Raw genomic sequence first — 16,213 nt, 5'->3', positions numbered from 1 at the left:
TGCTCCACCCTCCGAGTCTAGCCATATACATCGAGTCTGCAGAGTGATTGGTCTGCCCGCACTGGGCCTTCAATCCACCTGGTCCACTCTCTGAGTCTACAGTATGACTGGTCCGCCCGCACCGGGCCTTCAGTCGGCCTAGTCCACTCTCCGAGCCTCGGCACGTCTGGTCCTCTCTCTTGGGGCCTACAGCCTATCCGGACCGCTCGCTGGGCCTTCGGGACAACCGGTCCGCCCTGGGTATCTTGGCCTACAGCACAAAGCAGGACCCGCCTCAATCCAACTCCAGTCCAAACAACCATGTGCACATAAACATACAATCATATAACAATTCACAGTCAACAAACCGATCAAACAGATCACATAACATATCATCATCCTAACCAGGATACCGACCTAACCGGTCACTAGCATAGCATCACCCTACATCTCAGGATACCGACCTCAACAGGTCTCTAACATATACCATCCTAGCTACCAGGATGCAACATATCAAGCAATAACATAACAACAAATACCCAAATCTCAATCCGATAAAGGGCCGGCCTTGGTTCCTTAGACCCTGTTGATATAGTGAGGATAACTCACCTCGAAACTGCCAACTGAACAGATAACCCAAGCTGCTCCGATCACTGATACGATCTCACTACTGGCCACCAACCAAAACACTAAACTCAAAACAATATCCAACAATTACCAAAATGCCCCTGGAAGTCAACTGGTCAACCCTTTGCTGACTCTACTCGCCGAGTCAACCCGATGACTCGCCGAGTCCCCATGCTCAGAACTATCCCCAATCCGCGACTTAACTCGCCGAGTCACCCCGAGACTCACCGAATCCAACAACTCTGAGTCCTTTCACACTCGGCTCACCGAGTTATCCCTTGACTCACTGATTCAAAGCTCAACCAGAAGAAAGGATAGGACCTCACGACCAGACTCGCCGAGTCCAAGGCTATCTTCAACTTACTCGCCGAGTTGTTCTTCGAACTCGCCGAGTTTTAGACCATCTTCAAGCAACTCGCCGAGTACACCCTTGTGACTCGCCGAGTGCCTCTAGATCTCATTCCAAACATAACCTTCCAGGCCATGCAATTGATCCAAAACATAGATCTAGCCTCGTACAACCCATCCATCACGTAAAGCGGCGAACTTTACGTGAATCCAAAGAGATCTAGGCATTTTACACTTTAGGGTTTGGGTTTGGGACAAGATAGCTTCACCAATCACTTATCAACATGGACTTTATGCGATTTTGGATCACCACTACTCCAGATCTGAGGTAGCATCCTCAGATCCATCTTCCAATCCCGAAATGACTCATGAAATCCTCCAAAAACCCCAAAACAACCACCATGGATGACAATAGCGAAAAAGGGCTCAAGACAGAGGATCCTTACCCCAAAGATGAGCCTAAACTGATGTACACTTCAGATCCACAAGCCCTCTTGGTGCTATCCTATAATTCCTCCAACTTCTCTTCACAAATTCCCTCTTCCAAGCTTCAATCCTTTCAATAATGAAGTTTCTCACGATTAGGGTTTTCTCTGGAACTCTCAGGGTAAATAGAGGTTGAAGACAAGGCATAACATCCTTTAAATAGGGAACAAACCCCGAAGATTAGGGTTTTCCTCGCCCAACACCAACTCGCCGAGTCCAGCCGCCGACTCGCCGAGTTAGCCACTTAACACGCGACCAAAGTCGTGACTCTACTCGCCGAGTCCACCCATGGACTCGCCGAGTTTCCCTTGTACATTTTCAATTTGAACCCTGAACTTGCACTCCTGAACTCGGGATGTTACAATTCTCCCCCACTTAAATTAGGGTTCGCCCTCGAAGCCTGCGATAACTCAACTCCAGAAATACTCCCGCCACGCACCCCCTGGCATTAACCAAACAAGGTTCCTCAAAGCACAACCATAGAAACCTGAAACTCAGTTTTCCTTCCTGCGGTGTTCCGAATACCGCTTCAAGTCGACCACCGACTTCGACCTTTGATAACCACACTTATCAACTGAGTACTACCCATAATGCAACACTGCTCCGAATCACAACAATCACTCAACCCATATGAGCTAGATATAACCCTGAACCACCGGGTTCCCGATCCGAGTCCAACTCTATCCACTCTATGCTGACAGAATGACACATTCTTCAGCCTCAGAGAAACTCCCATGAGTTCTCCTCTAGCAATCACATGCACATGCTGAACTAGCTCTAGTACCCTCGGAATGGGAAAACCCGCCACACTAATGACACCTCTAAACATCCCGCAGGATGAATCAGCACTACATACACAATTCCTCGATCAGAATCAAACTGGAAATCCAAGACTCCATCCCAGCATCCTTTCCGAGCCTCTTGGCTCTACCCTCGCGGAAATCCTTCCGCAACCTCAGCAGACATCCCATCCGAATGTGATTCCATACCACTACCGCAATCACGCTGCTCAATGACCATAATTGGATCACTCCAACCATAACTCTGCACCGCCTCTTTCACTTCCGTGAATTTACACTCCCTCTCGGAGCTATATTCCTCTCTCTTTCCCTACCAAGGGAATCCACTTGGCTACCTTTTCACTGCGACAAGTGCCACGGTGCTCGCCCGATGCTACACCACTCCCTTATAGCATAACCACTATCCATGCAACACACATGCTCTGAATCTGCTCGCAAGGACTCTCGAGTCCATGCACCATCTCCACTAATCGAGATCAATACCCAGGGCCAGACCTTCCAATGCTAACATATCGCGACATACTCAATCCATTTCCTCGAACCGATCTAACAATACCTGTAGAGTCTTCAGCATGACTGGACCGCCTTACCAGGCCTTCAACCAATTTGGACCACTCTCAGAACCTTCAACCAATTTGGACCGCCCACCAGGGCCTTCAGCCTGGCTGGACTGTTCTCTGAGCCTTCGGCCTGACTGGTACACCTACCAGCCTTCAGTCTATCCAGTCCGCTAAACTAGCATCCATCATTCCGAGTTATCTCTCCGGGAAACCCTCCCATGCATACTGTTCTTGCCCTCTAGGGGTTCCGAACTCTATCTCCATCATACATACTCAATCTTGGCCTAATCCCAGGCCCTCCACAATCAAATGCTCTAGGTTTGTATCCCGTCCCGCATGCCTGCCACTTACTCATACCAGCCTACCCTTTTGGCTGGCAGAACACTGCTAAATCCCAAGCAGCTAAACAACCTCCAATGCTCATCGATCTTCCGGAGAATTTTCCAATTCTCCCCCACTTATAGCACTGACTATCAATCACCGGTCGCCATCATCGACCTCCCTCAACAACCTTACACAACACAATCACCTACACACGAACTGCGTCCCGCAAGCGCAAACAACCTTCACAAAACACATATCAACGCTGATCGACCCGAGCTCAAAAGAACCTCAATCTGCGGCTAACCACTCCTCAGAATGCAGATGCTTCCCGACATTCAGACCAATGCCAGATTTCCACTAATAACCCCCATGAAGGAAAACCAACGAAATTCCCAACACTAACCCGTAACCAAGCCATAACCCTCAAAGAACAACGAATACCGCACCGAAAACCACACAATGAGACTAGCAGATAAACAATACTCCATAATAACCATAAGATAAACAAGACATCAAGAAAGAAACATATCCGTAACTGCATCCGGCACTGCTCTGATCTCCTCTGCTGCAAGCTGAAAAGCACGACCCTGAGCCCTTGGGGGATCCGCTCCACCCTGACCTCCACCCGTGATCCTCAAAGTGGCCGGTGCTGGAGCCTACACCGGTCCTGCAGCAAACTGTGCACAGTTGACCCACAAGTGCCCAACCTGATGACCATGATAACAAATCCTCAAATCCCGAACCAGCGCTGACTGCCGACAATCCCTCGCATAGTGCCCCTCCTTTCTGCATTTGCGGCATGCACCATCGGACCTAAAAAAACTCCGGTGTGACCCTTACCACACTTCCCACAAGCGTGGCTTCTCTGATCTCCCACCCTAGAATCAACAGTCTTGGACTGTTTCGGCGCCAGCTGCGACTGCACCGGAGCCTTCCTTAGCTCACGCAACTGCAATTCAATCTCTAACTCACGCCGCCTGGCGGCCTCCTGCAAATCCAACAAAGTCTCGCACCTCTGCGTAGACACAAACTGTCTTATATCCCTCTTGAGCATTCTCAGATATCGAGACATCTGAGCCTGCTCCGAAGCGAACTCAGGGCAGAACATCGCCCTCTCAGTGAACATCCTGGTGATCTCAGTCACCGACTCCGAACCCTGCTTCAGCTTAACGAACTCCTAAGCCAATCTCTTTCTCTCTAAACTCGCGGAACATAACGAGTGCTGAACATCTCTCTGAACTGATCCCATGAAACTACAACCCTCTGCGCATCCGAATATGACCCCATGGTCAATCTCCACCAATCCTTCGCCCCGAGCCTCAATAGGTTCAGAGCACACCTCACCCTCTGATCAGCAGGGCATGAACACATGAAGAAACACCCCACCACGTCCGACAACCATCTCATAGCAACAATCGGGTCCTGAACTCCATCAAAGGTGTGAGGCTTCATATTATCGAAGTCCCGATACTGAAAACCCCGACCAGCTCCTCCCCCTACCGCTGCTACAGCCGCAGTAGCCGAGGCGGCAGCCATCTCTGTGAGAGTTGCATAACGCTCATCAAAATACTCAACCATGGCGGTCTTGATCGACCCAGACAGTTCCGGCAACTCAGCCCGGAACAACGCAGCAATCTGATCACGCAGGATCTCACGAATCCTCGCATCCAGCTTGCACGTGCTCATCTGACCAATAACCTCGGTCGGTACTGACTCGCCCGAAACTCCCTCTCCTGCTCCCGATCCTGACCCGGATCCACCCCCAGCATGCCTTGGAATCTCCATACTGAGAAACACCAAAAAAATTTTAGATTCTACCCACTATCCCGGGAACTAACTCTGAATCCAACCCTAGAGGTCATGGTTTCCCTGATACGCGTTTGGGTCCTGTGCTTTCAGTAGTACGGGCCCATACTACCTTCCACACCTACCCATATTTGTATGAAGTACTACCACAACACCCTAGCGAAAACATGCATAACAAACGCTCAACCCGCACTACTAGAGGAACACTGGAAATCTCCCACAAGGAAACCCTAGGCTAACAGGTATAAAAAATCAGGCAACATTATCATGAAATCCTGAAGATCCCTAGCCTAGCACTAGCATGCTGTTCTATCAAAGCTCAAAAACAAATATCATGTATGCTATTTTGGGGTTATTTACTGGCTCCGGCTGATCGTACCTCCGCGTCCTCCTTTACTCATTTTGAAAACCATTTTAAATTCTCTTTTGAAAACACTCCTCGATTTGAGACTGGAGTCACACGAGTGTTCCTCCAATTCACTCAAAGCGAGGCTCTAATACCAACTTGTAACGACCGAAAAATTCCAACCAATTTAAATTTTTCAAAAACAACCCGATCTCTTTAAATTATTACAAAAAGGTTTTCAATACAATTTACTTAGTGTATTCCCAGAATCACATCACAACATAAACATGAGGAGCAGTACGATCACGCCTTCGCCTTGCCACGGTCTCCAGAAGAACCTGAAAAACATTAAACGACAACTGTAAGCCCGAGAGCTTAGTGAGATATCCCCAAAATACCAACCACATATACCATACACGCATAACATGCCATATCATATCCGTTCACAGAACAGCCATGCACTTCGGGTCTACTATGTGACTGGTCCGCCGCACCGGCCAACAGTCCACGTGGTCCACCCTCCGAGTCCAGCCATATACCTCGAGTCTGCAGAGTGATTGGTCCGCCCGCACTGGGCCTTCAATCCACCTGGTCCACTCTCTGAGTCTACAGTATGACTGGTCCGCCCGCACCAGGCCTTCAGTCGGCCTGGTCCACTCTCCGAGCCTCGGCACGTTTGGTCCGCCCTCTTGGGGCCTACAGCCTATCCAGACCGCTCGCTGGGCCTTCGGGACAACCGGTCCGCCCTGGGTATCTTGGCCTACAGCACAAAGCAGGACCCGCCTCAACGCAACTCCAGTCCAAACAACATTGTGCACATAAACATACAGCCATATAACAATTCACAGTCAACAAACCGATCAAACAGATCACATAACATATCATCATCCTAACCAGGATACCGACCTAATCGGTCACTAGCATAGCATCACCCTACATCTCAGGATACCGACCTCAACACGTCTCTAACGTATACCATCCTAGCTACCAGGATGCAACATATCAAGCAATAACATAACAACAAATACCCGGATCTCAATCCGATAAAGGGCCGGCCTTGGTGCCTTAGACCCTGTTGATATAGTGAGGATAACTCACCTCGAAACTGCCGACTAAACAGATAACCCAAGCTGCTCCGATCACTGATACGATCTCCACCACTGGCCAACCACCACAACACTAAACTCAAAACAATATCCAACAATTACCAAAATGCCCCTGGAAGTCAACTGGTCAACCCTTGGCTGACTCTACTCGCCGAGTCAACCCGATGACTCGCCGAGTCCCTATGCTCAAAACTTTCCCCAATCCACGACTCAACTCGCCGAGTCACCCCGAGACTCGCCGAGTCCAACTCTGATTCCTTTCACACTCGACTCACCGAGTCATCCCTTGACTCACTGATTCACAGCTCAACCAGAAGAAAGGATAGGACCTCACGACCAGACTCGCCGAGTCCAAGAACAGACTCGCCGAGTCCAAGGCTATCTTCAACCTACTCGTCGAGTTGTTCTTCCAACTCGCCGAGTTTTAGACCATCTTCAAGCAACTCGCCGAGTACAACCTTGTAACTCGCCGAGTGCCTCTAGATCTCATTCCAAACAGAACCTTCCAGGCCATGCAATTGATCCAAAACATAGATCTAGCCTCCTACAACCCATCCATCACGTAAAGTGGCGAACTTTACGTGAATCCAATGAGATCTAGGCATTTTACACTTTAGGGTTTGGGTTTGGGACAAGATAGCTTCACCAATCACTTATCAACAGGGACTTTATGCGATTTTGGATCACCACTACTCCAGATCTGAGGTAGCATCCTCAGATCCATCTTCCAATCCCGAAATGACTCATGAAATCCTCCAAAAACCCCAAAACAACCACCATGGATGACAATAGGGAAAAAGGGCTCAAGACAGAGGATCCTTACCCCAAAGATGAGCCTAAACTGATGTAGACTTCAGATCCGCAAGCCCTCTTGGTGCTATCCTCGAATTCCTCCAACTTCTCTTCACAAATTCCCTCTTCCAAGCTTCAATCCTCTGAATAATGGAGTTTCTCACGATTAGGGTTTTCTCTGGAACTCTCAGGGTAAATAGAGGCTAAAGAGAAGGCATAACATCCTTTAAATAGGGGACAAACCCTGAAGATTAGGGTTTTCCTCGCCCAGAACCAACTCACCGAGTCCAGCCGCCGACTCGCCGAGTTGGCCACTTAACACGCGACCAAAGTCATGACTCTACTCGCCGAGTCCACCCATGGACTCGCCGAGTTGCCCTTGTACATTTTCACTTTGAACCCTGAACTTGCACTCCTGAACTCGGGATGTTACAACAAATGTAACTTATTTTGAAATAATAAAGATGAATTGTTTGAGTATTGTGTGAATTATGTGAATTTATCTGCTTTATACTTAATTATAAAAGTACAATAAATAAAGGATAAAAATAAGCGTCAAAAAAGTGTGAGATAAAACCAATATCCATACATAAATTTTTGGTCGTCGAAACAATGATTTCAGATATATAAAGAGCGCTAAAATCCGAGTTATAACGAAGAAGTTATGACCTGTCGAAGTTTTACGGCAAAACTGGCACGACACCGGGGAACGTAAATAGTTAATTTAAGATAAAAGACTTTTTAGCCTTATCAATCTAAACAAAAGTTTTAGTATACGTTAAATTGAGAGCGTGCATAAAAAGAACGCCCAAATCTGACTTCGTATGAGGAAGTTATGATTTTTCGAAGTTTCGGATCAGCAGTGCACAGCCCGAAACTCGAATTTTAGATCAAGTGATTTTTGGCTAAAGCGACCTAAAAGAGAATTGAAGATCTCAATAATAGGAGCCTAACGATAAAAATAAAGACGAAAACGGAGCCCGTATGTAGAAGTTATGAATTTTACGCGGTCATTTAACAGTATAATCTCCTCATACTGTTAAATTTAAGATCGGTCGAGAATTATCCGATGGAGACAAAAGAAAAGTTGTAGTTCTTATTTTTACCTATGCGTGGATATAAAGAATATCGAAAATGGAACTCGTATGCGAAATTTACGGGGATTAGAAGTCGGCATGGTGCTGCTGCAAAAGGGATGACGTGGTATAGTGTAGGCCACCCACGTTCTGCCACCAGAATGGTGACACCTGGCCATGGACTCAATGATTTGGAGGTCAACTCGACGAGTTGGGCTGCTAGCCAGCCTATAAATAGAGGTGCGGAGGTAGCTCGTTTCTCACACCTTCAACCCACTTCTTTCTCTCTCTAAACACTCTCTAACACCCCCAAACCCCCCAAAAAAGCCTAGGAAAACCTCCTAGCACTAGAAGAAAGCCTCGGAGAGCCCGGAGTCTCCAAGAAAAAGAGTTTTTCGGTCTGAAACTCTACCCGCACAGAGCCCGATTTTCAAGCAAACTTCCTGGTTTCGTCAAAGAAGGTTATTTTTAGAAGCGAGGTGTTGTCCAAATCATTCAGTATCAGGTGAGTGTATAGTCACTTTCATCTTTCACATAGATATGGAGTATTTTATATAAATTATGTGTTATGTGTATATATATTTTATTTGTTTATCTGAGATGTTTGCTGGATGAAAGATCTATACTTTTTTCTTTCAGATCTGAAACTTTTTCCTTTAGATCTACATTTTCTCAAATCAGATCCAAACTTTTTCTTCATATTTAAACTGTATACTCTGAGATCTATGTTGGATGAATGATCTGAACTTCTTTTTTTCAGATCTGAAACTTTTTCCTTCATATCTACATTTTCTCATCTCAGATCTAAATGTTTTCTTCATATCTAACTGTATACTTTGAGATCTATGTTGGATGAAATATTTAAACTTCCTTTTTACAGATCTGAAACTTTTTCCTTCAGATCTACACTTTCTCATCTCAGATCTAAACTTTTTCTTCAGATCTAAACTGTATACTTTGAGATCTATGTTGGATGAAAGATCTAAACTTCTTTCCTTCATATCTGAACTTTTTCTTCAGATCTAGACCGTATATGTATTTTATGCTTTGAAAGTTATGCTGGATGAAAGATGTAAACATTATTTTTCAGATGTAGACTGTATAAATATTTTATGCTTTGAAAGTTATGTTGGATGAAAGATGTAAACATTATTTTTCAGATCTAGATTGTATAAATATTTTATGCTTTGAAAGTTATTCTAGATGCAAGATGTAAACATTATTTTTCAGATCTGGGCAGTGTATGTATTTTATATCTACAAATATGTTGGGTAGAACATGGGTAGATTAAATAGATGATGTGTGATAAAATGATGAGAGGCCTCGATGTTTACGATGTTTAAGATGATCCAGTCGTCTAGCGGAGTATAGATGACGACCACAGACTTTTCTAGGCAGTCTAGTGGAACGCTATCAGGCTCGCAACCTGTAGATGTTTTTAAAGATGTACTCCATCCCCCCATGGCTGCCTTACTTGACATGTATTGCTGATGAATCCCCCAAACAGTGTTGTCATCCCGATGAAATTCCTTAGGATAGGTCCCTTATGATAGATGCTTTAGGGACGTAAGGTGAGGATAACGGGAACGGGTAATCGGGTTAATGATTGCTGAAAATAATAAACTTATTTATTGTGGGTTGAAAACCATATATGCTCACCAGGCTCCCCAGCCTGACCCACTCAGTTTCTTGTATTATAGGTAGTGGCAAAAGAATAGTTGAATGACTTGACGAGAGATTATGGATTTGAGGCCATATTATGTTTTGTGGCCTAAGATGTTTATTTCTTCTTGGTTTATGCTTATGGTTTGTATCGATGAATGACATCCCAAGTTTTTGTAATATAATGAAAATGCATTTCTTTAAGAAATGATTTGATAAATGTATATCATATTTTGTTTTGAGAACAAATTCCGCAATACTTTTCTTAAGAAGTTACTCTGATTTTTATTAGAAAGCATAAACGAAATCGGTCTTTTCTGGCTGTAAAAATGGGGATGTCACATAAAGTCAACAACTTTACGTAGTATCTCGGCCCTAGGGGATCAGATCTATAGTTTGGAGCTTTAGACCATCTTAGAAAGTGGTTGAATGAGTTCTGACTGGGAAAACTCGACAAGTTATCTTTCCAACTCGGCGAGTTGGCCCGGGGTTTCCCCGATCTTCTGGATATTATTTGAACTTGACGAGTTGATACGATAACTCGAAAAGTTGAATAGGGTTTTCCCTTACACCGGTATGAGTAAGTGTATCTTGGAGTTATATATTCTTCTTATGTACGGGTTATATGCCATCTGCATACCGTGAATCTTAGAGTAGTAGTGTGAGATCGTCTCTTTATATAGAGGGTTCCCAAGTTGCGGTAGATGTAGCAAGTGTGATTGGAACTCGGGAAGTGTTCTATTAGTCTTCAAGAGTTGTATTGCTTTAGTATTTGTTAGTTTTGGAACACTAACAGTGATAAGTGTTGGTTGCTAGCGGATTGATAATTTGATGATAAGAAGGATTAGGAATCCTTCCGATATTGTGTGTTGTAAGATTTTAGTTGAATCAAAGTAGGGGAGAATTGTTCAGGTATTTAGGACTAGAGTAGGTGCGAAAACAGGACGAGCTTCACATTCTCGCTGAAGAGGAAGGCGACCCCAGTGGCTGTCTGGATTAATGGTTGTGTGAGTTGGGAGTTTGGGAAACTTCCCAAACGTTAGGTTCGCGTCTTCTTGGTGTTCGATAGCTTCTGTTGTGGGATTAGGTTGGAAATTCCCGTCAGGACGCGAGTTCAGTCAGGATGCTAGACCGTAGAAAGATCGAGGGACCACGATCCAACTCGCAAAGTTGGATAAGCAACTTGTCGAGTTTTCCTAGTCTTAACTCATTCAGTCACTTCCAAGTGATTCTAATGTCTCCAAACCATAGATCTGGTCCCTTAGGGCTGAGATACCACGTAAAGTTGCTAACTTTACGTCCATGCATGGTATCAAGAGGCTAAAAACACTAAAACAAAGCTTCATAAGAGACCTAGGGCACGGAGGAGGGCAAAGACTTGATAAAGCTGGAAACTGTAAGTCTCAAAAGGCCATGAAATGTCTAGATCTGAAGTCATAACTTCAAGACATGCTCAAATCCAAGAATGACTCCAAAATAAGCTACTAAAGGGCATAAACTTCTCAATAAAGAGATCTATCAAATAAATGGTCAAGGTATCGACTTTATACCTTCATATGGCTGCCACAACAGAGGAATTCCCAGATCCAAAGCTTCTCCCTTCAACTAAGCAACACCAAACTTCAAGCTCCTTCAAGAAAGCACCAAAGAAAACACTCTTTATACTTACACACACTCAAAATGATAGAAAGCACGAATTAGGGTACAAAACCCTGAAAGTTAGGGTTTCATTTCTGCCAGCCTACTCGTCGAGTTGAGGCCTCCCAACTCGTTGAGTAGGTTTCTTAACCCGTGTCACCAAATCATATCTACTCGACGAGTCTGGGGATCCCAAGTCGTCGAGTTTCTCTACTAAAGTAAACAAATTATGATTTTAAATACATACCAGGAACCAGGCGTTACAGCTTCTATACAATTTACAACATAATGAATAGTGTCATTGTCATTCATCACCAACCATCTACTTCCCCAACCCACCCCCTTTCGTTGCTTGACATTCCCCTTCTTATGACACCTCTCGTTGTCTCCACTCCCCTTAAGCTATCTAAGCAACCTGCTACCGTACGTGTTCTCTTCACTTTCTTCCATTATAATTCTTCTATTTTCATCTCTATCTACCTTTCTTGACAACTAAGAAGAAATTATAACCCTTTGTTTCTCTCATCTCTCATTTCTCTCACAAATAACGCCCTCCCTCTATCCTAAAGAGCCGAACAATGGTTTTTTCATGTTGTTAAAGAGTTGAACAATGAAAATAGATGGAGAGTGTCTGATCGAATTGATTGCGGCATGTATGAACATGGTCCAAGTCTACCACTTTGTTAGGATCTCCCAGCTGCATACATCACTACACTTCCACTTGACACTTATCGTAATGATAAACAGCTTGTCTCGTCGTGACCTTACTCGAATTCTCAAAACTTTTGTCGCTCCATCCACACAGGTGCAGAGAACTTGTTGCCTCACATATTTGGTAATAAATATTTTATTATATAAATTGGTAAAATAAAATCTAACTTAATTAAATAAGTACTGGTTTTACGTTTACGTGATATGATGTGATGTTCGATCCTACTTATTTATAAAGAATTCGTTCATGAATATTGTTATGCCTAATAAAGTGTTGAATCAAATGTATGCTATTAGGGTTTTTTGATTCTGAAATGGGCATGTCCATGATTAGTATCGTTGTGTAGTTTAGTCTATAAATATCATGCATGTAACTTATTAGGGTTATAAATTTTGAAGCTCTCACAGAAAAGTTATGTCTCCAAGAAATCTTCTACAGTTGTGTTTAATACAATCATTTGACACACTTTTGATCATTAATGTTTCATATCTTTATTACGTCTCATAAATATAGAATCTATCGATATTTCTTGTTTTCACAATTGGTATCAAAGTAGGAGATAGTGTAATCAATTTGCTATTCTTCTGTCGAGTAAAGGGTTTTGTATTAGGGTTTTACAATTTTTATAGATCTGTTCTTGTTGTCTCAATCATCTCAATCGATTGTAGATTCCAGATCTAGATCTCTAGTTTACCCTTGAACTCAATTCTAGTTTACACATCTGATTCTATATTTTGTTTGCTTGAATTCTCGTTATTATGGCTAACAACGATCTTTACTCTCTTTTATTCAGTCTCCCTTGTAGCATTGGTTCAACTACAAGGATTCCTATTCTTTTTCCAGAAGACTATGAGGTTTAGGAAATACACTTTGAAGATTACGTACTGGGAATCGAAGAACATGGCTCAACAATATGGCATGCAATGACAGAAGAAACATACAAGTATTCAGTAACGAAGAAAGAAGTCAAAACCCAGAAGGATTATGATACAATCTTTGCAGACAATCCTGAAACTGATTTGAAGATCAAGCCGATGTGCCATCTAAAAGCAATGAGTATTATTTGATCTGCTTTTGCTCATGACACATTCTCTCTTGTTAGTGCATGTGATACTGCAAAAGGTATATGGGATGGATTCAAGGAATTGTATTTGAAGGGTGACAAATTGCAATATTTTGTGTAGACATGTGACAACTTGAGATTTCTATCTTATAACAATCCCTGCATTCAATCAAAGTCAAACTTTCAATTGCTAAATTTTAGCAGATTTGGAGTCAGTTTGAGTGTTTAAAGCCTAATACTGCAAGAGATAAGTGGAGAGAGGATACTTTAGGGAAAAGTATGCAACATTTAAGTTCCAAAACTACAAGAGTTTGGAGTTTATGGCCCAAATGGTACTAGGGAGGTAAACCCTAAGGAGTATATAACACTTAGCCGTTTTTGTCATTTTCAACCATTTTCAAGTCCTTAACCTCATTCTCTCTCAAGTATCATCACTATATCTTCAAACTTAGTAAATATTTCTTCCTTGATTAGTTTATAAACTTCATTATCTAGTGGTTGTGAATGATTTCATCTGTGAAATCTCTTCATTTGATAGATAATCAAGTGTTCTTCATTTCACCAAGAACACCTATTAGTGTTCTTGAGCCTTAAGCACCCTATTTAAGGGTCCTAATGAGCCTTAATCTCTTCCAAACCTTGGGATCAAGTCTAGAACAGTTCTATCATAAGCTAGGGACCTTAAACTTTGATTTGGTACAAGATACCATGAGTTTACGGCCATAAACTCATGGGGAAATGGTCCTTAGGACGTGAACACTAGTTAGTGGTGCAATGGTGCCACCATTCCTTCCTAGGGCTTACACTTGATCATAAAACACTTCATATTGGCTTATAAGACCTTAAACCACAACTTGATACTTAGTACCATGAGTTTACAACCGTAAACTCATGAGGAAAGGGACCCTATTTAAGGGTCCTAATGAGCCTTAATCTCTTCCAAACCTTGGGATCAAGTCTAGAACAGTTCTATCATAAGCTAGGGACCTTAAACTTTGATTTGGTACAAGATACCATGAGTTTACGGCCATAACCTCATGGGGAAATGGTCCTTAGGACGTGAACACTAGTTAGTGGTGCAATGGTGCCACCATTCCTTCCTAGGGCTTACACTTGATCATAAAACACTTCATATTGGCTTATAAGACCTTAAACCACAACTTGATACTTAGTACCATGAGTTTACAACCGTAAACTCATGAGGAAAGGGTCTTTGGGCCGTAAACTCATGTGGTTCATACCATATGGGCCACAAACTCCCAAGTGAGGCCCTACACCCCCTTATGTGCAACCCTATGTGGTTTAACACTTCAGTACAAGAGTTTCCTAGTCCTTAAGGTTGTTCCATTACCTAATTAGTTGTTAGAAACACTAATTGTAAGCATATGTGTGTCTTTATATGTTAAATAGGATCTGTGTGTGCTCAAGTCCTCACTGGACACTTAGCATCCTTTACAGATCCTACTATCGCATCACTCATTTCAGGTGAGTTCATACCCCTTAATCGACCTTTTAAATACATTTAAATGCTTTTATGAGGGGGAATACAAGTTGAATCTCATAGTTATTATGTCAGTCACATGTGATTAATAACTAGCAAACATATGGAATTACTATACTTTCAAACCGTTTTATCAAGAAAACTACTTTTAAATCGTTTTATAAACTGACATCAAGTCATGATTATTTAATGTTTCAAACCTTTAAATGTATTACAAAACCTCTTTTCCACTTATGTATTCTTAAAGACCATATCTATACACGTATGTAGTAAGTATGTATGTGTGTGTATATATATATATATATATATATATATATATATATATATATATATATATATATATATTGATAAAATAGCTGTGACTTCAGCTCCACACTTTGTATAACAAAGGTGTATAAACATACATGGACACTTCAAACTACATTACTAGTAAACTATAATAGGTATAGTTTAGGTGATAGTACTTGCTACTCCTAATACAATTGGAACATACAAGATTCAGTTCATTCATAAGTCTATACAAATATATTACATACTATATGAAGAGATACTTATACATACTATATGAAGAGATACTATTACGTACTATATGAAGAGATACTATTACATACTATATGAAGAGATACTATTACATACTATATGAAGAGATACTTCTACATACTATACGGGACTAACCATTCTACACCCAGTTGTTAGCTACAGTGGGAAAATGCACATTGACGGATGTCTACGGTTATACTATTCGGCGAGTTACTATGCCGTGTTTATCCTAGACAAATGGATACGATTTCTTATTTACCTTTATTTTGTGACACATTCACATAAACGATTTCATTGATTATATAATTTTCCCTTTTACTTTTATCTTGTGACACATTCACATAAACGATGAGGTAGACTATATTTTGATAATAATAGTTACATGGGGAAAAACCTTCATTCATACGGAGAAGCAAATCTCCAACACTATCGGGTCTTGGTAGAAGACTACATTATATACTAGTAGGAAATATGGGATTTCCTAGGGTTTTCATATTTATACGAACTTTTTCATCAAACATTTACAAGTCTTTTCTTTACAGTTTTACAAATCAAAGACACTAAAATACTTATGAATTCACTAGCTTAAATGTTGATCTATGCTTTCAAAATAACTTGTATTCTCATGTCATCAGTAGACAGGTACCGGTGACAGGTTTTGAGAAGACGGAGCACAGAAAAGTCTTGTCTTTTATTTTGATCATTCATTTTTGGTGTCTATTACATTACAAAGAACACACTTGTATTAAAATTATATATTTAATGCAATGGATGATGTTGTTTACACGTTTACTATTATATTGTGTTGTGATACAATATATGACGTCCTCTGCCCCAAACGTTTCCG

This window comes from Lactuca sativa, chromosome 5 (assembly GCF_002870075.4).
Source record: "Lactuca sativa cultivar Salinas chromosome 5, Lsat_Salinas_v11, whole genome shotgun sequence".
Taxonomy (NCBI): domain Eukaryota; kingdom Viridiplantae; phylum Streptophyta; class Magnoliopsida; order Asterales; family Asteraceae; genus Lactuca; species Lactuca sativa.
The sequence above is the reverse complement of the archived record's forward strand: the minus strand, read 5'-3'. Positions refer to the sequence as shown.